Source organism: Candoia aspera, chromosome 17, assembly GCF_035149785.1.
Source record: "Candoia aspera isolate rCanAsp1 chromosome 17, rCanAsp1.hap2, whole genome shotgun sequence".
NCBI classification, from domain to species: Eukaryota; Metazoa; Chordata; class Lepidosauria; order Squamata; family Boidae; genus Candoia; species Candoia aspera.
In genome coordinates this window covers 7,629,282-7,652,393 of record NC_086169.1, presented here as the reverse complement: position 1 = coordinate 7,652,393, position 23,112 = coordinate 7,629,282, and the positions used below count along the sequence as shown (strand labels likewise).

General features: G+C 48.7%; 1 protein-coding gene across 9 annotated transcripts in view; it reads right to left on the bottom strand.

Moving 5' to 3' along the window:
• Positions 1-22,194, bottom strand: part of NRXN2 (neurexin 2) — a 326,517-nt gene extending 304,323 nt beyond the window's left edge. For all 9 annotated transcript variants that reach the window (XM_063316920.1, XM_063316927.1, XM_063316922.1 and 6 more), the window contains exon 1: positions 22,119-22,194. The gene's annotated coding sequence lies outside the window, so the exon portion shown is untranslated. The remainder of the gene's footprint in view (positions 1-22,118) is intronic.
• Positions 22,195-23,112: the final 918 nt, after the last annotated feature.

Here is a 23,112-nt window from a genome sequence, read left to right as displayed (position 1 = left end):
CTGGTTCACACAACATATTAAGGACAATGTCTGGGTCCTCCACAACATAATGAACCAAAAATTAACTCTATTTTAACCTGGCTTTGCATGTTGTGCCAATGAGTCACATGGCTAAGTGAAAATATGACAAACATTTATTTCTAGAACCAAACTGGACCCGTTTGGTCTAGCGGTTAAGGCACCAGGCTAGGAACCAGGAGACGGTGAGTTCAAGTTCCGCCTTAGGCATGAAAGCCGGCTGGGTGACCTCGGGTCAGTCCCGTTCTCTCAGCCCAAGAGCCAATCAGGTGTGGTATGGGAGTTCTAGTCTCGCCTTAGGCACGAAAGCCGGCTGGGTGACTCTGAGCCAGTCCCGTTCTCTCAGCCCAACCCACCTCACAGGGTTGTTGTTGTGGGGAAAAGAGGAGGAGGAAGGAGTATTCGGTATGTTCCCCGCCTTGAGTTATTTATAAAAATAATAAAAGCAGGACAAAAAAATCTAAATAAACCATTTAACTTTGCCAGTTGTCCATTGTTGTTTGCTAGGGCTGTTGTTCTTTATGAATGGGCACTATCAACAGCTAATTCTCACTGCCCATCCCTCCTGCATTTCATTTAGGTATATAAATGAAATAGGTATATAGGCATGAATAGGTATATAGATAAATAGGAATGCATAAGGCTCCTTATGGAAGTTCCCTGTCGTTTATTCCGTTTATCTGTTTGTTGCATTTATATTGCACCTTTCATATGAGAGTGCACAGTGCCTAGGGATGTTCTCCCTTATTGTATCTCCAGAACAACAGCCCTGTAAGGTACGCACGCGGGGCTGAGAAAAACTGCGCTTGGTGCAAAGTTACCTTGCAAGTTCTTCCTCAAAAGATATACCTTTATAAGACAATGCCTTCATCTCTGTGCTAATCCCCGTAATTATCTTTACAACAACCCTGTGAAGTAGGTTCAGCTGAGAGAGAACATCAAAGCGTTGGTGAGTTGAATGTGGATCACAGTCCTTACTAATCTTAATTTGGCATTCTAGCCTAACAGAGCTGTGCTCCCACACGAAACCAGGCAGTGGCATGGCCAGCATTCAGACAATTCTTTGTGCCACCTCAGCCAAGGAAATGCCTCCCTAATTCCGTGTCTCTGTTTTAAAAACAATCTGCACAGATCATAAATCAAAGCAAGACACTCGCTTCCCATCAAAAACTGGGCACTGAAATAAATGAAAGAACCCCCCAGTAGCAACTGCTGGCAAATACCATACCAAATTCACACAACACACTAACCCAGGTTAACAAAACACAACAGCTATGTACATGTAACTGTCCCATAAACAGTATTCTGACTTAAATGCTTGCCTGGCTGATACTTCCTTGCATCAGCCATCCCCACTCGTATTTCATGCTTCTTCAAAATCTGCAGCGTAAATTAAGAAAAAAAAAGCTGAAAAATCTGCAATGCAAAAATTTGCTCTTTCAAAGTGGAAAGATGTACAAAGTTTGCTTTTTGAAGGGAGAGGAATGCTTACCACTTAAATCAACTTTTTTTTGTGCTGATATATTTTAATTATAACCAGTGTAGCAAGGACATTGTGCTGGAACCAGTAAGTTAAGTTCCAGTTGCCACTCAAACAGAACCTCAGTGAGTGACTTTGGGCTGACATTTTTCCTGCTAGCCTAGACCAGTTTTTCTCAACCTGGGCAGCTTTAAGATGGGAGGACTTCAACTCCCAGAATTCCCCAGCCAGCATGCTTTAAGATGGGAGGACTTCAACTCCCAGAATTCCCCAGCCAGCATGCTGGCTAGAGAATTCTCAGAGTTGAAGTCTACACATCTTAAAGTTGCCAAGGTTGAGAAACACTGGGATAGCCTACTGTATATTACAAGAATGGTTTTGCAAAGATTAGAGAGAGAGAGACAAGACAGAGAAAGAAAGATTTTCATGGATGCCACCTGGAGCCCCCACGGGAATGTCAGGATGAAAATGCCACATATAAATAACAAAATATTGGCCTTAATAAAATAATGGTAGTCAAATGGGAGGCCCCCTTTTTTGCTAATGCTTTGCAGGCAAGAGAATCATAAGGGTAGGCAGAATGGAGGGTGATTTATCCTGAATTTGATTGATTGATTGACTGCCCAACTGATTTACAGGGCTTATACACCACTGCGATCGATCCCAACTCTGAGTGGTTCATGTACTCTATTTTCGTAAGTCAGTTTAAAAATATACAATACGTTCAAGAAATACGATAAAAAATATACAGCATCTATTATCCTAACTTTCAACTTCCAGAGAAGCAGACAGGTTTGTAAGCTTTGCACCAATATCACTCTCGTGAAAGCCAGGTTTCAGAGCTGGCGCCTTGCAGATCAAAGGCCCATTTGTTGAATCCTTTCCACAGTTCCCAAAAATACAGTACATTTACGTGGCTGCAGGGAAGCCCACATGCATATACGTATGCATTATTCCTCCCTCCCTCATTTTAAGAATTAGACCAGGGCCAAAATCTCAACTGGACAAGCCAACCCCAGGATCTCTATGGAGACGTGACCACAATAGAAAATGCAGATACAGGAGCAAAAAATAACTCATTAATGCAATAAGCAGAGTGATTAGAACAGCCACATAATCGATCAGCATCCTCATTACTGTCACGCGGACGGCTCCTTAAGGACAGAGCTGAAGGTTAAGTGAAAGGGGGAATGGAAAGGGGCTACGTGGGTGGAAAGGTGGGGGATGCTAGAATATTGCACCCCAGTGGAAAATGCACTCTGTCCATGCTCAGGGGCAGTACTTGCACAAAAGCAAACACGGAGTGGCTGTAACTACCAATACCTGAATTGCAGGTTAGATGCAACCTCGATTGTTGTTTCGTATTTCAGTGAATTCTGCAAATTCTGCCTGTTTGGGTACTTTATAGCCCTACGTATTCTTATTGTATTACTATTATTATCTATATACCACTAAAACTCTCATGTCTGTAACCTTCAACTGGGCAAAATGGTGCATCAGGGCAACAATTTTTGAACCAAGGGACCTCAAACAGGCTAACTTACAGAACACGTCCAAAATCCAGGACCCGCGACTCCTGTAGAATAGAAATTTGGCAAATTTTATACAACCTTTTGTGACATAAAAATTAACATACAAAATGTCATAAAATATTTCCTGTGGTCAACTCAATGTCTGACCGGGCTATACAGTTCAACACGGGCTACTTGCAGGGCAAATCCATCTCTCCCTGAATTTTTAAGAACTTTTCCAGTCCATTAGGAGCTCTGCCATTGTTGGAGGCACTGAGGAATCTGGTAAGGGAATATCTCTGAAACGATGACCCAACGAGTCATGGGCTGTCTAGTTATTATTATATTTTTATCCCATTTTTTAAAAATTTGGTCAACTCAAGGCAGAGAACATACCTCATACTCCTGCCTCCTATTTTCCCCACAACAACCCTGTGAGGTGGGTTAGGATGAGCCCAGAGTCCCCCAGCCAGCTTTCATGCCTAAGGGAGGCCCAGAGCTCGCCGTCTCCTGGTCTCCAGGCCAGCCCCTTCACCGTTACACCCAACTGTCTCACTGCATGTTGCCTGTAGGCATTACGTTGGGTTTATGCACTGCATGTACAGTTCTACATTCTATAACCTGGGCAAGCGTGTTGTGTGAATATGGTGGATTTGCCTTTTTTTTTTTACATCTCCACCTGTAAAATGCCGACTGAGCTGGTGATTGGATTCCCACATTATGGGAACACCAGCCATTCTCTTAAGATCCATTTACTTATTGGATTTATACCCCACTTTTCATTCATGAGGTCATGGTGGTGTCCTTATCACTCTCTTCTACTTCTCCCTACAACAGCCCTGTGAGGTAGATCAGGCTGAGAGAGAATGGGGCAAAGTCCCCCAGGGAGCTTTCATGGCTGAGGGGGAAGTCAAACTGCCTCTTTCACCACGATCCCACACTGCCTCTTTATGTGCTGAGACTTTTGGCCATCATGGGGGGGCTACATACAGGATCATATGTGAGCAATCAACTGTGTTTTTATTGAACTGGGTTTATGTTTAGAAGTTTGTGTGAATTGGCCAAGCCATATACTGTAGGGAGGATCAGGGTGGCATCTGGACCACATAACTCAGGACGGAGTTTCCAGGTTCCTTCCTTACAACCTTCAAAGCCCCAAAGCCCTCTCACCTTCCTTAACTCAATCTTTCCCACTGCCAGATACACACAACCACAATTCCTGCATCTCCAGTCAAAACAGCCACAACCAAAGGCAAACAAACTCTGCCTTTTCCAAGCCTGACCTGGCAAGGTTTACTGAGAGATAACGCACCTCATTCAAGCAATCTTATTCAACTCGACTGCCATGTTTCTCAAAAACAACCCTGAAAGGCAGGCCAGGATGCTAAGAATACTGAAAGGCAGACCAGAATTGCAGACCCAGGAGCCACTCTGCAGAAGACCTTCCTGGGTGGGAATCTGGGGAGCTGGCAAAGGCTGCCTTGCCGTAACTTACAGGGAATTCCTGATCAAATGCAAACCTGGTTAGTTTCAGTGGGACTTTTCTCCAGCAACAAGGTCTGTGTCAGCCTTCCCAGGTAGACCAGACAGGAAACACGACCAGCTGAGCTACTTCTACTTTATTGTAAGGCTACATTGACAGAATCTTGCAAGTCTGAAAGTACAAATTTCCCGCCACCTTCTTTACAGCCCAAAAAACTAGGGAGGGTCCCTTCTGAGCCTCTTTCCCCACCCATTATGCAGCTGCGGGCTAAGCCCTCTCTTATCCGATTGTTCCCTGGGCAGCGACTCTTGGCCCCGTCTCCCAAGGTCTTTCCCACAGTGTGGCACCATCTTGCTCGCCTTCTGTAACCGCCCATCGTATTTTCTGCAGAGCCTTCTGCCCCAGCCATCCCCAATATTCCCTCTGCCCCTCCAGTTTCTAGAAAGAGAAACATGGGTCTGCCCTTGCTAAAAACGAGGCATAGGGGGGGGGTCAGCCCAGGACGTAGGCTACCCACCCTCTGGATGTGGGGGTTTGCCAGCAATCTGTCCTTAGCACTGGGAAACTGGTGTAGCTTGGCCCGAAGCTTATCACACTCACATAGCGCATGAACAAACATGCATGCACGCGCACAAAGCGACACACAAATTATTCTGCCACCTACTCCCCAGCACTCAGTTAAGGCTGGGGGATGCTGTCACTCCATCATTAATCATCATTTCCCACTTGTGTCACACACTGCAGCACAAACCACTGGCGCTGGAACCTGTGAAGGAAGGAGGAAAGCGGGGAGCATGCTGAACTCAGCCCCCCCCCGCCCCCCGGGGTTGCAGGCAAGGGGTGCAGAGGCGGGAGGATTTTACCTAACGGAACGGCTCCCTGCACCGGGGCAGGCTGGCTCTTTGGGAAGAAGAGGCCAGATGAAAAATCATTTAAACTGATGGCAGTGAGGATGAGGATGGTTTATTGCAATGACAGGAATAACAATAACTCTAATGCACTGCGAGGCAGCCTAAGTCTGAGTCAGGTCTCAGACCCAGACTTTGTACCTGTTGTGTGAACTGGATTTTCTAGCTGGTTCGCACAACACACTTAACACAGGTATGGAAAGAACCCATCGTGCAGCTTTACCCAACGCATTTGGCCGTAAACTGACCGACCCGCTAGGTTTACCGCATTCGTTAAGCTACTTAAAAGTGAATCAAGGTGAAGGCTAGCCAGGCTTCCCATCCTGGGCAAATACAGTTAGAGGCCTTAAGCACCTTGAACAAGCACGGCAGAAGTTCATCCGGCTCTGGGATGAGACACAGCTGCCATTGTTGGGAATCCCCTTCTGCTGAAATGACCAGCCTGGGATTTTTGGGGTGTGGGAACCATGGCAGATTCCAGATTCAACTTTTAAGATCTGTATCGCGGCGTAAGTGAAAATCCCTTAATTTGGATCGATCCACCTTTTATATGATGGAATGCAGCAGATGGGCAGCCAGAGGAGAGAGGGAAGAAATGGAGACCGACTGAGTCCTCCTCTTGGCTGCAACATTTTAATGCAGCACCAAATTGCTGCTGCTGCTGTTTTTAAAGGGGAAAAGGAGGAGTTTGCATTTCACACTGAGGTTTTCCTGGCCTCTGGAAGAATTCTCAAAGTTGGCCCTCTTTAGGGGAAGGGAAAACTGGGTTAAGACCACTGGGGCAAGAGAGATCAGGAGGCCCACAGGCAAGGTTGGCTGGTTTATACGCTCCACCAAGCCATGATTTTCTGAACAAACCACAACCCAAACCCAACCCCCTACCCCCCCCCACAGAATTCAATCCATGAACCCAGGTATAAAATTAACTATGGTTGGATAAGGCTCGTACCTCAAGTTAAAGGGGGTACAAACCACAGTGGCCAGATAAACATACCACGCATGTGGTTCTTCTTTGGGTTAGCCCAGCATCTGAACCCAACCATGGTTCAAAAACCTAGGTTTGGGGCTCAGAAATTTAACAAATCCAGGTTATAACTGAGCAGAACATCCTTCTCTTCCTTGGCATCCTTGATTTCTGTCGATATACTAACCCTCTCGCTGCATTTTGTGCCAGGTCACATTCTCTGCCTGGACCTGCTCCTTTGGCATAGGAGACCTGCCACATCAGTGCCAGGGGCAACCATCTCTGGAGGTGTGGTCCAGTGGACAGTGGGAAAATTGTGCATGCTGTACACAGACACACACACCCCTTCTGAGAGCACTGGCCTTACGGAAGAATGCATGCACTAATGTGCTTTTTGGGATGGACCCACGCTGCATCTATCTTCAGCAAGAAGGATTTCTGGGCAGACATTACTATCCTGGTCAAGATCTGGGAACTTGGCATCTTCTGTATTCAGGGAGACTGTCACCTGTTTTTTTGCAGAAGCCCCAGTCCCCTTCGCTGCGTGGATTGTGTGAGACACAAGCTGTTAGTGGATGGTCCGGCGGATTCCAATTGGCGGGTGCTACGATACCCGAGGGATGGGTCGTCTTCAAATAAACCATGCATTAGCTTAACAGACAAATGCAGACCTCAGCAAAATTCACACAAAAGCAGATAATCCCATGGAAGGACAATACTCTAGCTGCATTGTTCTATTCGCTTAGTTACTGCACAATGTTAAGTCGCACACACAAAACTCAGCTAGCCAAGGACCCACAAGCTTTGCATGTGGTGGAAGCGCAGCTGCAAAGCCCTTCACAGACCCCTTTAAACATGCTGTGCAGATCCTGCCAATGCAACTCGGGCAGGCACCGCCGTGCCCACACAGCTGGCTCTCCCATTCTTGGGATTGCTATTATTATTCCATAAATTCAAATACTCAGAGAAATCCATCGGAAGCCAGCATCCAGCAAAGCAGAGTTTTGTGAGGTCCCCCAGGCGTTCAAGAGAAATAAAACTTGAGCAGGGCTGCAGTTCAGGTAAAGCTTCGTTGAGAGCAGCCCACTTGCTTAGGGGGAAAAATAAGATAAAGGAAAGAGGGTCAAGAACACCTCAGAGTTGCCCGTGCCATGGAGTAGCCATTCGTTGCTCATCCCAGGATCACAGGGTTGGAAGGGGTCCTCAGAGGCCATCTAGTTCAACCCCCCCGCTCAGGGCAGGAATCCAAGCTGAAAGCATCCTACTAGAACACACCCAGCGAAGGGGACCCCCCCACACACACACCCCTCTCTGGGTCACGAGTGCCACTGTTGAACTGCATTCCTCTGAAGGGTTTTTCTAACACTCAGTTGGAATCTGCCTTCTTATCATTTAAACCCAAACCATGGAGAAAGTGCTTCTGACCTTCTTCTATGTGAAATCCTTGAACAATGCTATCACACCCTTCTTTAATTGTCTTTTTTCCAGGCTGATAATGCCCAGCTCCTTCCACCTCTCACAAATCCTCCAGTGTTTCTCAACCTTGGCAACTTGAAGATGGGTGGACTTCAACTCCCAGAATTCCCCAGCCAGCAAAGCTGGCTGCTAGATGTTCAAAGCCACTCTCCAATATTCCTCCTTTGCACGTTCCAGAGCGAAGGTTCCCAAGAAGCCTCCAAGCCTTTCGTCTTTTTCACACAAGCCATCCCAAATGTGCCACAGATACAATCTCTCAGCCCCCCACGCCTCTCAGCTCTCAGCCCCCCACGCCTGGCACAGTCTCTTAATAATGCAAACCAGAGTCTGTTCCGATTACATCTGAGCCTGTCCTGATGGGATCGGGGATAAATAAAATATTGCTAGTTATTACCTGCCAACAGAAGCACAAAGGGGAGAGATAATAAGGAAGGGAAAAGCAGTTTTAATAAAATACTTCAGAGCTTTCAGCTCTGCTGATGGTCGACTGCGGAAGGTGCCTCACACCTTAGCTAGATCACAATTTTCGAGGTGGGGGGGGCAAATCCTGCCCTTCACCCTGAAAAAAAATGGCAGTGATGCTGGATTTCTGTAGGCAAGGCTGGCGGGCAATGCAGAATGCATTATTTGCACACCAGTCCCCAAAGGGAGGAAACAACTAAAAACAATATTCTATCAAAACCCACCAGGAGTTTTCTTCTCCTGCCAAAGTGGCTTCTGTTTTTCTACCTCATTCTCAGAGAGCTGGAGAGTTATTTTCAAATCTTCTCAAGGGTTTTTGTGTGGTTGTTGGCTAGTTAGTTATACACAGCTTAAACCGAGCTACTTAGAATCAAACCACCACAAATAAATCTGTTTTCTCCTCTTAAAGAAATGTGGAAGTTAAAACTCTTTTGGCCTGGGCTGGCAGGAGGAAAAAATCAGAGAATTTTCTACTCATATCACAAAAACAACTAGTTTTTGCAGCTGGTGTTTGAGATGCTTAAATTCTCAGGATCCTTAGTTCCTGAAGCATGTTTACCTGCTCTCCAGTCCACACCTGCATCCCTGCATGTAAATTATTGCTTGCATTCACACATTACACAAGACTAAGGTTGAACAGGACCAGGCTGTTTGTGGTGCAGTGTGTTGTGGGAACCCTGACACTGTCTATGAACGTTGTGTGAAGCAAAGACCTTGTTAACTTATTCTCTGGGTTTACGTGCTAGGCCAGCCTGGGGCATGTTAACCTGTGTTTAGGGCAGTGTTTCTCAACCTTGGCAACTTTAAGATGTCTGGACTTCAACTCCCAGAATTCCCCAGCCAGCACAAAGATGGGCCATGGGGTGATTGGTGCTCTGTTCCAGGGTGCAGGTAAGGAAGCAGACCATTGCAAAACTCCACATTTTGCAAAGGGATTTCTTTTGGTGGGAAGGGGAAAGCAGTGGTGTAGGAACGGGGCAAAAGGAAGGATGGTTTGCAAGGGCAGAACGATATGGAGAGGTCCAGTAAATGGATGTTTCAGCTATGTGTATTTTATTTCTCTCTGGTCTTTAATTTCTTCAGCTTAACATCTTAGATTCCTTTTCCAAGCTTTGACAAACACTGCCTCCCGAAAGGGAACTGTGCGAAGGCGACGGAGGCAGGCACAGGAAATGGGAGCCAGTTTGGTCTGGTGGTTAAGGTGCTGGGCTAGAAACCAGGAGGCTGAGAGTTCAAGTCCCGCCTGAGGCACGAAAGACGGCCGGGTGACCTTGGGCCACTCCCTCTCTCTCAGCCCAACCCACCTCACAGGGTTGTTGTTGTGGGGAAAAGAGGAGGAGGAAGGAGTATTCGGTATGTTCGCCACCTTGAGTTATTTATAAAAAATATATAATAATAAAGGCGGGAAAGGAAGGAAGGGAGGGAGGGACAATCAGGGGCAAGGGGGACAGCTCTTTGTCCTCCCTCCCAAGAAATCAAAAGAAACATTCACTCTCCCCTCCCTTCGGGCACCCTTGGATTTTAAAGCCGGTGCAAAAGTACCGCCGACCTTTTCCTACGCTGTAAAGAATTGGCGGATTGTCTATTGGTTCGCATCGCACGGTGCAAGTTAGCATTTGGGAAGCAGCCATCTGTACTATGCCAAGCAAAGTGGAGAATTTTAATCACCCATCTTACCCCGGGAAGGAATCCAGCGAAGACAAGTGTGCAGAGTTTCCACCACACCCACCTCCCCCCCACCAACCAACCCTGCAGATATGCCAAGCAGGAGAGTGAAATGCCTTACATCAGGTGCCACTAATGCTGAGTAACTGCAGTAAAATCTTCCCCACCCTCCCATCCTTCCCAAATATGGAATGCCTTCTGCCCACTAGGCAGCCTTTCCACATGCTTATCCAATGCCCCAGCTGGGTACACCAATGCCACCCGACTCCAGTTCGCCCCCAAGAGGCATCTGCCGGTAATATAAAAAAATAAACCCTCTTCAGAGTGAAGCTCAGCTCCTGTTTGACTACATGGTCACATCTGTGTTGTTTTCTTGGCAACAACACGGATTAGTTTTTTAATTCGGGGACTTTTTTTAAACTTCCCATTCTTAGCTGCAGTCTGGGATTTCCAAGTGGTCTCCCATCCAAGGACTAACCAGAACTTAGCTTTGTCAAGATCAGCCAGCGTTTGCTGGCCACCTCTGAGTGGGTCAAAGAGTAATACATGTTTAGAAAGGAAGGTGGTTAAAATTAGGGATCTCCAGAATGGATTCATGAGGACAGAGGGAACTCTGTCAGGGGCCTGGCTCCCCATCACGTGGAGAGCTCAGGTTGCATCAGAAGACATGCTCCAGTTGTGGACTTGCAGCCGCTAATGGCTCTGGCCTCGGCCTTTTCACCCAAAAGCAAACTGGGAGATGAACTTGGATTCATGAGAGTAAAACACCCCAATTCTACCCTTCTACGCCCAGTCTGAGAACATCTGTCCCTCCCTTCCCTGTACTGAACTGCTGTCTTTTCCCCCGAACTCTGGTGGGCCATGATGCAGCCTTTAAATGCCAAGGAGGAACAAAAAAATGGAAATGGGGAGATACCTCAGGAGTCTAAAAAAAACAGGGAAAGAAATACAGGAAAAGAAAAGCAATAAGGCCATTCAGGCTTTCAAGGCCTTCACCAGCTAGGGACCCCCTGAGATAAGAAACACAAAGCCAGGAGCTTTGCACTAATCCAGTGTTTCTCAACCTTGGCAACTTTAAGATGTGTGGACTTCAACTCCCAGAATTCCCCAGCCAGCTTCCCAGAATTCTGGGAGTTGAAGTCCACACATCTTAAAGTTGCCAAGGTTGAAAAACACTGCCCCAGAGGAATCTGGATAGCCACTCTGAGGCCTAAGCACTGGACTAGGAGAGGCTTCAGCCTGATCCAGAGGGCTATTCTTCCATTCTCAATACAGTATTAGGGTTCCTCTGAGCACGTGCAGTGTGCATTCACATTGCTGGCCCAGACATTAGGTATCAAGTATCAGATATAGCTTTCCAATCAATCCTTCTGTTAAAAGGTAGCTGCTGGTTTAACACAGATTTCCAGAAATATTCTTTCAGATCACGCCATGACTAGAATCCGAAAAATCCTCCTGAGGTCATTTAGTCCAACCCCCTTCTCAATAGAGAAATTCTGTTATTACCATCTCTACATAATGCAGCCTTCCAGTCTCTGCTTTGAAGCCTTCTCTTTTCCCATCAAAGAGAACTCACCTCTTTCTAATGCAGGGGCCAGGGACACAGTGGCACTACCAATCCCAGCAGCCCCAGCCAGCCTGGCTCGCAGTGAAGGATGCCGGGAGTTGAAATTTGGCACTTGTCCTAAAGTTTAGTGAAAACCTTATTTCCGGTTGCTTGAATCTATCAGCCACCAGAAAACCAACACTGCTCCATCATCTTCAGCTTCCATTATCACCTCTCAAATTTTCCCAGCAACTTCAAGCTTTCCTCTACAGCTGGGTTCACACATTACGCCAAGCCCAGGTGAGCAACCGCTGCATTCACCGAACATTCAACACCCCAACAAAAAACGCCTTCTGGCTTACGATGGCTCAGTTCTCAGAGCAAGCCAAAAGAGCGCCGAGTTTCCCCCAATCCTATGAACCCACAAATTACTCAGCCTCCTTTCAGCCTAGCGTGTCGTGGGAGCCCAGCCCGAATGTGATCTAAGGCTGCATCTAATGCAATAAACATAATCCGAGCCACGCTGGCTGGGGAGGATGGAACCACGACTGGGGAAGTTGGGTTAGTCGAGCCCGTGAAATGCTGCTGATGGGTTATGCTTGGTTGTCATACAGCACTTCGTTTTCCCTAGCTCATACACTGTGTGGCTTATTGTTAAATTGATGTTTTAATTGCTCTGCCACCCGGAGTCACTTCATGAGATGGGCGGCAACATGACTCAAATCAAATAATAAACAAATACATGCCAATCGCTTAAAAAAAAAAGACATGGAGAAGGGTACTAATAATAACTTAGCCATAAAATTGAAATGAAGGTTGACATCCTTTCGGTGGGGCGGCACAACCCCTCTCATGCCGCGTTTGTGGACTTCCCGGAGGCCAGGGCTTGACCGCTCTCAGAGGCTGGACACTGGGTTGGACGACGGCAATGCTGCGAATTGCTGGGCTCCATTTCCTGGATGCAGCAAAGCAGCCCAGCATCTCCTCCCAACAGACAGATTTAGAAGAGTCCAAGGGGCCCTTGCATCGGATATAAATCCAGTTGGCCCCTGGAGGGAAGCCTTATTCCAAGCATCAAGCCTGAGATTTCTTCACCTGCCAGGCCAGCTCCACAGTAACTGGATTCACACAACATCTTTGACCCAGTTGCAGAAGTTACCCACCAGTTAATATATTGCAGGGTTTCTTAACCTTAGCAAATTAAGATGTGTGGACTTCACAGCATGGCTGGCTGGGGAATTCTGGGAGTTGAAGTCCACACATCTTAAAGCAGCCAAGGCTGAGAAACCCTGATATATTGCTTGCAGATACCAGATTATTTTTTTCCCCAGCACAATACCCCCCAGGTTTGCACAAGACACAGAACCATAAGTGCCCCTAAATAGCAGGTTCCCACAACCTGCTACACCTGATTCCAGAATTAAACTATTTTCTGGATGCCTGTAGGATTCTGAACTGAACAAGCTGTAACAGTAGCATTCCTCAAATTACCGAAGTCCCTTCCCAACATTTTCTGACTTGCAGCTGGGATACATAGAGGCTTCGGCTAGCAAAGGTGAAATTTATCAGGTGGCCTCAGTTATCCTGGGGGGAAAATGGGAATCGTTCTAATGATCAAGAGGTAAATTACTCTTAGACAGAGGAACCAGCTTGCTCACACCGGTGGTACTGCATCACACGACTGGAAAAGGTCTTTCGCATTAAAATTCCTACATAAACTGCTGCATTCTTAGATTTGGGAACCCTTTTCAACCTGATAAGGCCAGAAATACATATTTAATCTTGGTTGAAGGCAGGGGAACTGGCAGCCTTGCTCCCTACTAGCACATCCCCTTCATGACGAGATTGGTTTTTAAAACCAGTTTGCAAGATTGCGATCAGATCCATGCAAAAAAAAAACACCCCCCCAACATCAAAAACAGCAACAAAAATACTCAGGACTGCAAATCACATTATCACATTTCAGAGGGCCAAGGGGAAAAAATCAATCATATTCAGCCCAAGGTTTATGTTGGGTATTTTCCTGCTGCAGGGACAGAAATTATTCATGTAAAATTGTAGTTGGGCCAACACTTAGAGCTGCTTCAAGCCGAAAGAATGTGAACCCAGCACGCGACATGTCTTGGAAGAATTTGCCCCTTCCTGGTCACTGTTTACATGTCCTAATGGGCTACAAAAGGCCATGATCTTGTAAAAAAATTTTAAATTATCAGAGTGGGGAAAAAGGATTAGGAATAAAGACAAACAAAAGAAGAGTTTGGAAAAAGGAAGGGGAAAAATTCATCCAGATAGAAAAAGGTAAATAAATAAGCGCATCATCAGCGAGCACAGACACACCAACATGCACGCATGCACGCACGCACGCACACCATCTGGAGTGAAATAACGCCAAACTCCAGTGTGCACATTTAAAGGGGAAGATAAGGAAATACAATAGGATGCCTAAGAGGCTTTGGGGCTTTTTATAAAACCTAAGATGATAACACATCCTCCTGCAAAATTCATTCAAATGAATGCTTTGTAAATTATACAACAGAAAATAAGCGTCTGTGTGCTATTATACGCACACCAGAAAAAGAAACTCCTTTAGGATACTATCTCTCCATGTCATTGGCCTATGTGCCTGTGGAATTAGGGCTCATTCTGGGACTGCACCAAGCAGGGGTTGGGCTAGATGACCTTTGAGACACCACCCATCTCTATGATCCTGTGATGGAAGGAGCCAACAAGGTATTCAAGTTGCTCCTATCCATTTCAAATAAAATCCGTCCCTGGGCAGTAAATTACAGTGTTCAGGAGCTGGAAAACCAGGTTATCCCAGTGGCTGGGTTAATATAAAGTATGATGCCCTAAGAAATCTCATTCCAGTTCAGCATTGGCCTGGTTCACACAACGCATGCAGGGAAGGGCTGGGTTCCAACCACATGCTGAACAACGGCACAATCAGAAATTCAGGGAGTTGTGCATGTCATTGTGCATGTCATGTGAATCCACACATCATTTTGCCTCTGATTTTCTCCCTTCTTCTGCACTGCAAGTTCCTCGATGTTAATTATCACTAATTTCTACCTCCCCTTTCAAAGTACGCCAATTACCTTCCTTCTTCTCTGGTCACCATTTTCAATGGCATGCCAGTCAAATGCACAAGGAAATGCTCGATCTCTACTGCCTCCTGGCTCAATCTTGGGCCTGAGTTCTTTGGGTTCCACGTTCCAGCATCCTCAGCAGTGCCTGCTGGGGAGAATGGGGCCCGTAATTCAAACAACCCCTGGGAAACTCCAGGTTGGAAAGGCCAGCCTAGCCACGGCCTCATCTTTCCACATTATTGGACTTCTGACAATGACTCTTATTTTGTTTTGAGCAAAAAAGTTCTCCAATTAAAGGTCATAATGAGAAGGCCCCGACAGGGCTACTGTTTGTGCCTGGCAAAATTAAAATCCGCAGTAACTCACTAAACGTAAAAGAACAATTCCAGACATTTGTCACTTTTAACTAGCAGCAGGCTTCCAATGGGCTTGTTCCTCTCCTCTGAATAAGTTCTCCCCAGAGGAAAGTCAGATAAAAGGACCAAGGATCCTGTGGATACTCCCGCCCCAAAGTCTGGATCCAAGCTTTGACAGAACTGGCAATTCTGAATTTCTGATTGTGCCACTGAGCCCCACTGGCGAGTAGCTGAGCAACCAACTGTATAGTCCATGAGGCCAGATTCCTTGGAGATAAATATGGACTTCTGGGACGCACTCAGAAAGGGACCTTTCTACCTTAAGAACTTAGGAGCAGAATCCTCCACTGGTTTTGCATGAAAGCCTCGGGGAGAAGGCAGAAAAACACTAAAAACAATGGCTGGGTTGCGCATCGTCCAGTTGACCAGATCCATTAAAGACTCAGCAGCTCCATTGGTCCAACCAGTTAACCTTATCTAAAGTTAACCTTGGTTTATTTCTTTTTAAGATAGCATGGCATGCAAATGCAGCCAGTTCGGTTCACTCATTACAGTGTTTCTCAACCTTGGCAGCTTGAAGATGTGTGGACTTTGACTCCCAGAATTCCCCAGCCACCAAGGTTGCGAAACACTGATTTATAAAATCGACATTTTATTTATTTATTTATCAAATTTGTCACCACCCATCTCCTCCCACTGGAGGGACCCTGGGCGGTTACTGTGTTACATAATGTTACTGTGCAAACAGTTGTTGTTGTTGTTGTTAGTTGCCATCAACTCATGGTGACCCTCCGTATAACAGAACGGAACACTGCTTGGTCTTGCGCCATGTGCCTGGCTGTTCCCATGCTTGCATCCCTTGTTGCGGTAACCGCAGGCCTTCCTCTTTTCCACTGCCCTTGACTTTACCAAACGTGATGTCCTTTTCAAGCGATCGGTCCTTCCTGACGATGTGCCCAAAGTATGAGAGTCCAAGCCTAGTCATCTTCGCCTCTAGGGAACAATCTGGTCGTATTTCTTCTAAAAGTGATTTCTTTGTTCTTCTGGCAGTCCGTGGTATTTTCAATAATCTTCGCCAACTCCACAATTCGAATGCATCAATTCTTCTTCCATCTTCCTTTTTTAATGTCCAACTTCCACAGGCATATGTGGCAATCGAGAAGACCATGGCGTGAGTCAGACGCACCTTTGTTTTTAAACTGACGTCTTTACTTCAAACATCTTTTCTGTGCAAACAGTAAGAAGAGTTAATTCATCTTCTTTCTGTATCTTCAGCTTTGATCAGGGGTGTGTGTATGTGTGCGCACGTGCCTTTGAGTCCGTGTTGATTCCTAGCAATTGTCCGGAGAAGTCCCTGAAGTTTTCTTGGCAAGATTTGAAAAATTGCTTGCCATTGCCTCCTTCCTAGGGCTGAGTGTGTGTGACTGGCCCAAGGTCACCCAGCTGGCTTCGTGCCTAAGCCAGGACTAGAACTTGCAGTCTCCTGTTTCTAGCCTAGTGCCCTAACTATTACACCAAACTGGCTCTTGACCAGCTTTCTGAAAGTGTAGCCCATTCCTGGACTTGATCCTATGGAGGTAAGGCACTGCCTCTACCAGTTAGACCCCAGACCAGCCCGAGTCTGCATTCACACAACATTGAATGAACCCATTTACATTTTATGCAGGATGTAAACTGATCCCACAGGCTGCGTTCACACCACACACTAAGCCACCAAAAAGCTAACCAAGTTTAAAATCAAGGTTCAACATCTTGTGTAAACTCACCCAACATGCACTTCATTGCTTAGCCATCTTTGCATGGCCGGGGACTAAACTTAGTTTTGGGAGGAGAGGAAGCGAAGGGTTCCAGCAGACATGGTGGTGCCTCAGAGAGGAGAGGATAGTTCTGTGAAATGGACAGGGGTGGGCTTTTCATTGTAATGTTTACAAAACTTGACAATGGGGTTGAATGCCAGTTCATTTCCTTATGTGCTACACTGATGGATCCCTTTAGTGATGATGGGGTTGGACTAGATCTGTGCTTCTCAACCTTGGCAACTTTAAAATGTGTGGACTTCAACTCCCAGAATTCCCCAGCCCACCATGTTGGCTGGGGAATTCTGGGAGTTGAAGTCCACACATCTTAAAGTTGCCAAGGTTGAGAAACACCGGACTGTTTGTTCTCCAAGTTCTCTTCCAACCTGGACCTTCTATGATTTCATTTTCTCTGAAGCATTATCGAGTACCTCCAATATGTAGGGATTTGATTTTCTGGAAGATTTGGTCTTTTCTGAGATAAATAACAGATGAAGCTGGATTCCCAAGACATACGCTTACCAAGCCAAGCAGAACATGCAGTTGGGTTTCCTCCTTTAAACATCACCTTGCGCCATTGTAGTTTGCTAACTCAAGCTCATTGTGTTGGGCAAAGCCAGCCCTTCACTGGGCTCACACAATGTAGAATCCCAGAATGTAAAGATTTGAAGGGACCCTGGAGATCATCTAGTCCAACCTCATGCATAGAACTGGATACTAAATTGTTAGATACTAAATTGCAAAGATTACTGCAGACGCTGACTGCAGTCAGGAAATCAGAAGACGCTTAATCCTTGGGAGAAGAGCAATGACAACTCTCGATAAAATAGTTAAGAGCAGAGACATCACACTGACAACAAAGGTCCGCATAGTTAAAGCAATGGTGTTCCCCCTAGTGACATATGGCTGCGAGAGCTGGACCATAAGGAAGGCTGAGCGAAGGAAGATCGATGCTTTTGAACTGTGGTGCTGGAGGCAAACTCTGAGGGTGCCTTGGACTGCAAGAAGATCAAACCAGTCCATCCTCCAGGAAATAAAGCCAGACTGCTCACTTGAGGGAATGATACTAAAGGCAAAACTGAAGTACTTTGGCCACCTAATGAGAAGACAGGACACCCTGGAGAAGATGCTGATGCTAGGGAGAGTGGAAGGCAAAAGGAAGAGGGGCCGACCAAGGGCAAGGTGGAGGGATGATATTCTAGAGGTGACGGACTCGTCCCTGGGGGAGCTGGGGGTGTTGACGACCGACAGGAAGCTCTGGCGTGGGCTGGTCCATGAAGTCACGAAGAGTCGGAAGCGACTAAACGAATAAACAACAACAAATTGCCCCATTTTTCGGACTTTGCACAATGCCCTGGCTAGGTTTGCGGCATTGGCTTAACCAGGTGAGTAAAAGAGCTAGCGGCTGCGTTCCCACTAGAATGGTGGTTATTTTTAACTGTGGTTGGTGGCTCAGCATTGGGAACCTGAGCCATTTGGTCAGTTCACAATCAATATCTTGGGCAAACCAAATAATGATTTAATTCAGGTTAACTGTACTACAGAAAGTCCAGCCCTGGACTCATAAACAAATGAACTAAAGAGCATGCTAAGCCACAAATTAAAACAAACCCAGGTTTAGCATGTTGTGTGAATGAAAACATGCTAGGGTCTTTCGTTGACCTGGGGAAGAATGCTCTATGATCCCAAAGGGTTATTAACAAATCCCAAAGAATGCTCTATGATCCCAAAGGTTGTTAACAAATGTTCCACAAAGCTTTGATGGATCTCTACTTTAAGAACACATTTGATATTCCATCTCTTTAAATGCTGAGTCCAGTGTTTCTCAACCTTGGCAACTTTAAGATGTGTGGACTTCACACATCACACCCAGCAAAGCTGGCTGGGGAATTCTGGGAGCTGAAGTCCGCACATCTTAAAGTTGCCAAGGTTGAGAAACACTGGCCTCGTCACTATGAAAAAGTCACCTCTCTCCCCATCCTGCTGTCCACAAAGAACACTTCAGTCACCAAAAGAGCTGGGCCTGCAAACCCAGCAGGGAGGGGTGAGCCATCAGTGGCCCTCTGCCAAGGCTGGCTCCCAGTATTCCTTGCCTGGTGGCCTGGAGCAATGGGAATGGGAGTCCAGCTGTACCCAAAAGGCCACCAGTTCCTCCCCTCTGGCACAGAGTGGCATCAGGTAGACCCCACCCACCTTGGCAAGTCCCTCTCTTGGCCCTCCTTGCAAGCTGTGTAAATAAAATAAAACTTCCTTCCTTCCCTCCCTCCCTCCCTCCCAGCACTCTAGTCAGCATACATACTCCCCCCCCCCGCTCAGATTCTCCTGGTTTCCTCCCCTGTGGAGTATGTTGGACTGAAAGCCACACAGCAAGCTTCACAGTGGCTTAACTCAAACCCAGGTTTCCCAGATTTATCTCAATACCCGGATCATCACCCCATCCTGGTGTTATAACTCCTGGAAATGCAGGGTACAATTAGCAATGTGAGCCAAACTCCTGTAGTGGTTCTGGTCTTGAACCAGGATGAGGGCCCACCCCCAGCCATCCACACTCACTGGCTACGTTCTCACAACTTGTTCACCTTGAATCCTGAATTAACCCATTTTCTGGGTTTGTGCAGAACCGTGAAGCCTAAAACCAACCAACCGAGCTGGGTTCACCCAACATGTTACACCAAAAAAAAAAATATCCAGGTTTAAGGTGACCCAACTCAACCGATTGTGTGAATGCAGCTATTTGGTTTGTCCCTGAGCTGGTTAAACATGTTGAGGCATCACAGCCAGGAGGGCCGAGGATGGCCTGAAATGCAGCCCCAGGATGACTTTGGGCCAGTCCCCCTCGCAGCGCCCAACCTGCGAGGGTTGGCGTTGTAGGGATCAAATGGGAGGCCACAGAGCTACGCATGCCACCTTGACCTCCCGGGAGAGAGATGAGATATAACTCTCTAACGCATAAACACAGTTTAAGAGCATGACCTAAGCCACGGAGAAGCCCTTCTCCAGCCTCCACCCACTTTCTCCCTGCAATCAGTGGCCCCGGCCCCCTTGCCAAAGAAAGCAAAAAGAAAGCGTCGCTTTGGTGAGATGGGCGGGGAAGAAATGTGAGGAAGAAATAAATAAATAAAAATAAAAGCAAGATTCTGGCCCAGGGAGGAGGCGGCGAACCCATCGCTGGAAACAGGGACGTGGCGATGGTTAGTCAGCCAGCCAAAGGTCCAGTCCGAAGCCAGCCTCCCTGGAACCGGAACGCCACAGCTGCAGCAGGTGTGCTGGAAGGCTGCGGGCTCCCCTCCTTCCGCAGAAAACAGATCTGTCACCCTCCCTTCTTTTCTTTCTCTGCTTGCTTCCTTGGGCTGCTGCAACCCCGAGGTTCCATCCGGGGCAAACCAAGATCCCTTTGGCTTGCTAAAAATTAATTAGCACAAATGAATCGGATGGCTTTCCCCTTCGGAGGCAGCAGTTTGTTGTCATCTTTTCTTGTTTTTTATTTTTCCCAGAGAGAGAAAGAGAGAGAGAGTCGCCCAGTGGTTTCATTTGCAAGGAGGGGGAGCAATAAATGAGGATTTTCATTTCATTTATTTTTTGGCTGCTTCCCTTCCTCTCTCTTTGCAGGAAAGGGCCCTCGTGAGCAAAGGCAAAATGCTGGCTGATCCTTATTTACAAATATGTACATGAGTAGAAAGATCCATGCCTTCATTTTGGGCTTTTTAAAAAGAAAAAATTAAATGCTGATATTATATGGCCATCAATGCAATGGGGGAAGCGTGGACGCAGGGGAGGAATAAAATGTCAGGCTGGAGTAATCCACAACCCCAAATTAATAATATAAATGCCTGCAAACACGCCAGGCGAGAGAACTACTAGCTGGCCAGCCTTTCTTCCTGGGACACAGCACCAAGACTGGATTGAGACCCTTCTTCCCCACCCCCTATCCAATTCTTGCCAAAGATCTTTTTTTTTGGCAACCCCCCCCTCCCCCTTTAAAAGAAGGGCTATGACTTCACGCCGCATGACGAAGACCCTCAGCCTGCTCTTTTGCAGAGATCTGCTCTCCAGCTCAGGAGAAGGGGGGGGCAAGGAGCCCTCCCCAGCCTTTCCTTGAAAACACCCCCTCTTCCAGAATTAAATCCCACACCCATTCGCCTCCTCCCCCTCAGCAGTGCCCAAACCACTCTGACATAGGTTGCCAAGCACATCCAAGGGGGGGGGGGCAGAAAAAGGCAAAAAAACGCCAATTTCAGAGAGCAGAGTCCTTAAGTATCCTTAAGGCAATGTGGGGGGGGAGGCATTGAGACCCTTCTGCACACCTCATCATAGTATCCAGTCAAAAAAAAAATCCAAGCCCCAAAGCTTGCTACCCTGTAAACACGGGCAGCCAGAGGGGAGGAAAAACCCTGATTTTTCCGCTATACAACTTGCTATTTTTAAAAAAAGAAATGCATACACACATAGCATCATTCTGGCTAAAAGCGGCAGGAAGGGAAGGCTTCAAAACCCCCGCCCCCCGCCCCAAATATTCGTACTTCCTAACAAAAGCCGATCTGCCAGGCTGGGAATGGTAGCTGGCCAGGAGTAAATAAGGGAAAGCTCGCTGGCAATGCGGAGCCATCCAAGAAATAGGCTCGATTTTCCCCCCGATCGCTCAACGCGGAGTTTCGGAGAAAGGAGGCGGCGGCGGCGGCGGCGGCGGCGGCTGCAGGAAACGGCGGTCCGGGAATTTTATCATTTCTTCGTTTTTTAAAAGCAGCAGAACGTCTTGAGCCTGGGAATAAGGGAGAAGCTGCCCAAAGAGGCGCGGGGGGGAGGTTGGTGTTGGGGGTGTCACCCAGGGAAACAAGGGGGGAGAGAACGAGATCCGTACCAAGGATGCTCAGAGGCTCGAGGCGAGCGGGAGGAGAGCCGCCCGCGCCTCTCGCACCTTCCCCGCCAAGGTTAGGCTCCCTCTCGATGGGGACGCGCGGAAATGGCGCGGGGGGGCCGGGGCCGAAGGAACCGGGCAGCCCAGGGAGGCCAGCCGCCTCCGCCCTCCCCCGACGACCCTTGTCCCCGCCGCCGAAATGTCCTCGCCTCCCTCCGCCGCCCCCGCCCCCGCCCTGCCTTGGCGCACCCCGCAACCGCTTCGCCCCCCTCCGCCTTGCAACGAGGAGGCGCGCCAGCCGGGACCCCGCCGGGAGCGGGGACCGCAGCGCGCGCCCCCTCTGCGCCCTCCCGGCCCCGGCGGGGCAGCGGGGGGGGGGCCTCTGCCGAAGACCCCCGAGTCCTCCCCGGGCTGCCGGGGGGCGCAGCGGAACCCCACCCTCCCACCGCCCGCCCCGCCGCCGCTCGCTCGCTCGCTCGCCCGGCGCGCGAGGGCGCAGCCGCCGCTGGTACCTGCTCGGAGACAGGCGGGCGGTCGAGGCTGCGCCGCGCAGGAGGCTCCGGAGACCGCGCGGGGGAGGCGGCGGGGGCGGCGGCCGGCCGGCCCTCCTCGTCGTCGCCCTCTCCTCCTCCTCCTCCTCCTCCTCCTCCTCCCCGGTGTCGCTGTCGCCCGGGATGCACAGGAAGCGAGGAGGAGGAGGCGAGCCCGGCTCCCGCGGCAAACCGGGGCGGCCGCGGACTCCTCCTCTGCCTCCGCCGCCAAGCGCCGCCCCGCCCCGGCTCGCCCCTCCGCTCCTCCCTCGCCCCGGCCGCCCCCCAGCGCAGGCAGGAGACTCCGGCCGGGCGGCGGGACCCCCCGGCTCACCTCCGTCTCCCGTGGCCGCTGGGAAGGAGCCCCGGGCGCGCGCCGCGATGCGCGCCCCAGCCCGCCGCCGCCGCCGCCGCCGCCCCACCTGCCCCGGTCTCTGCCCCCACCCCTCGGGCCCCGCCTCCCAGGCTGGAGAAGGTGGGGAAGGGGCCCTGGCGGGAAGCCGCGGGCCCAGCGTCCCCCCGCCCCGGAAAGTTACCCCTTTTAACCTTCAGGCTTTCTTTCCTTCGCCCCCCGCCCAGCTAGGCTTAACCTGCTAACGGAATGGCCCCCGTTTCTTGGGTTCTTGCAGTGCCTGCCCCCAGGGGGGTCCTAAGGGGGTGGCCGGGAGCAGCGAAGCCCCCCAGAACCCCCAAGGCTAGCCCCTGCTCTTGCCAATGAAGGCGGGTGGGGGGGTCCTTGAAGCTCCTGGTCTGAGCAGGGCAGAGGTATCTTGGTGGCAGACTTTCCCTGGCGGCCACAGCACCACGCCAGACCTGGGAGGTAGGCCCGGCTGAGAAAGAGACAGGAACGTCAAGAAGTGCAGCTCATTTGCCCCTTTTTTTGTTGGAACCATGGTTTGCCAGGTTGACATGCTAACCACAGATTGGCATCCTATGGAAACCCTCCTCAACGGCCCCTTCCAACTCCTTAGCTCTG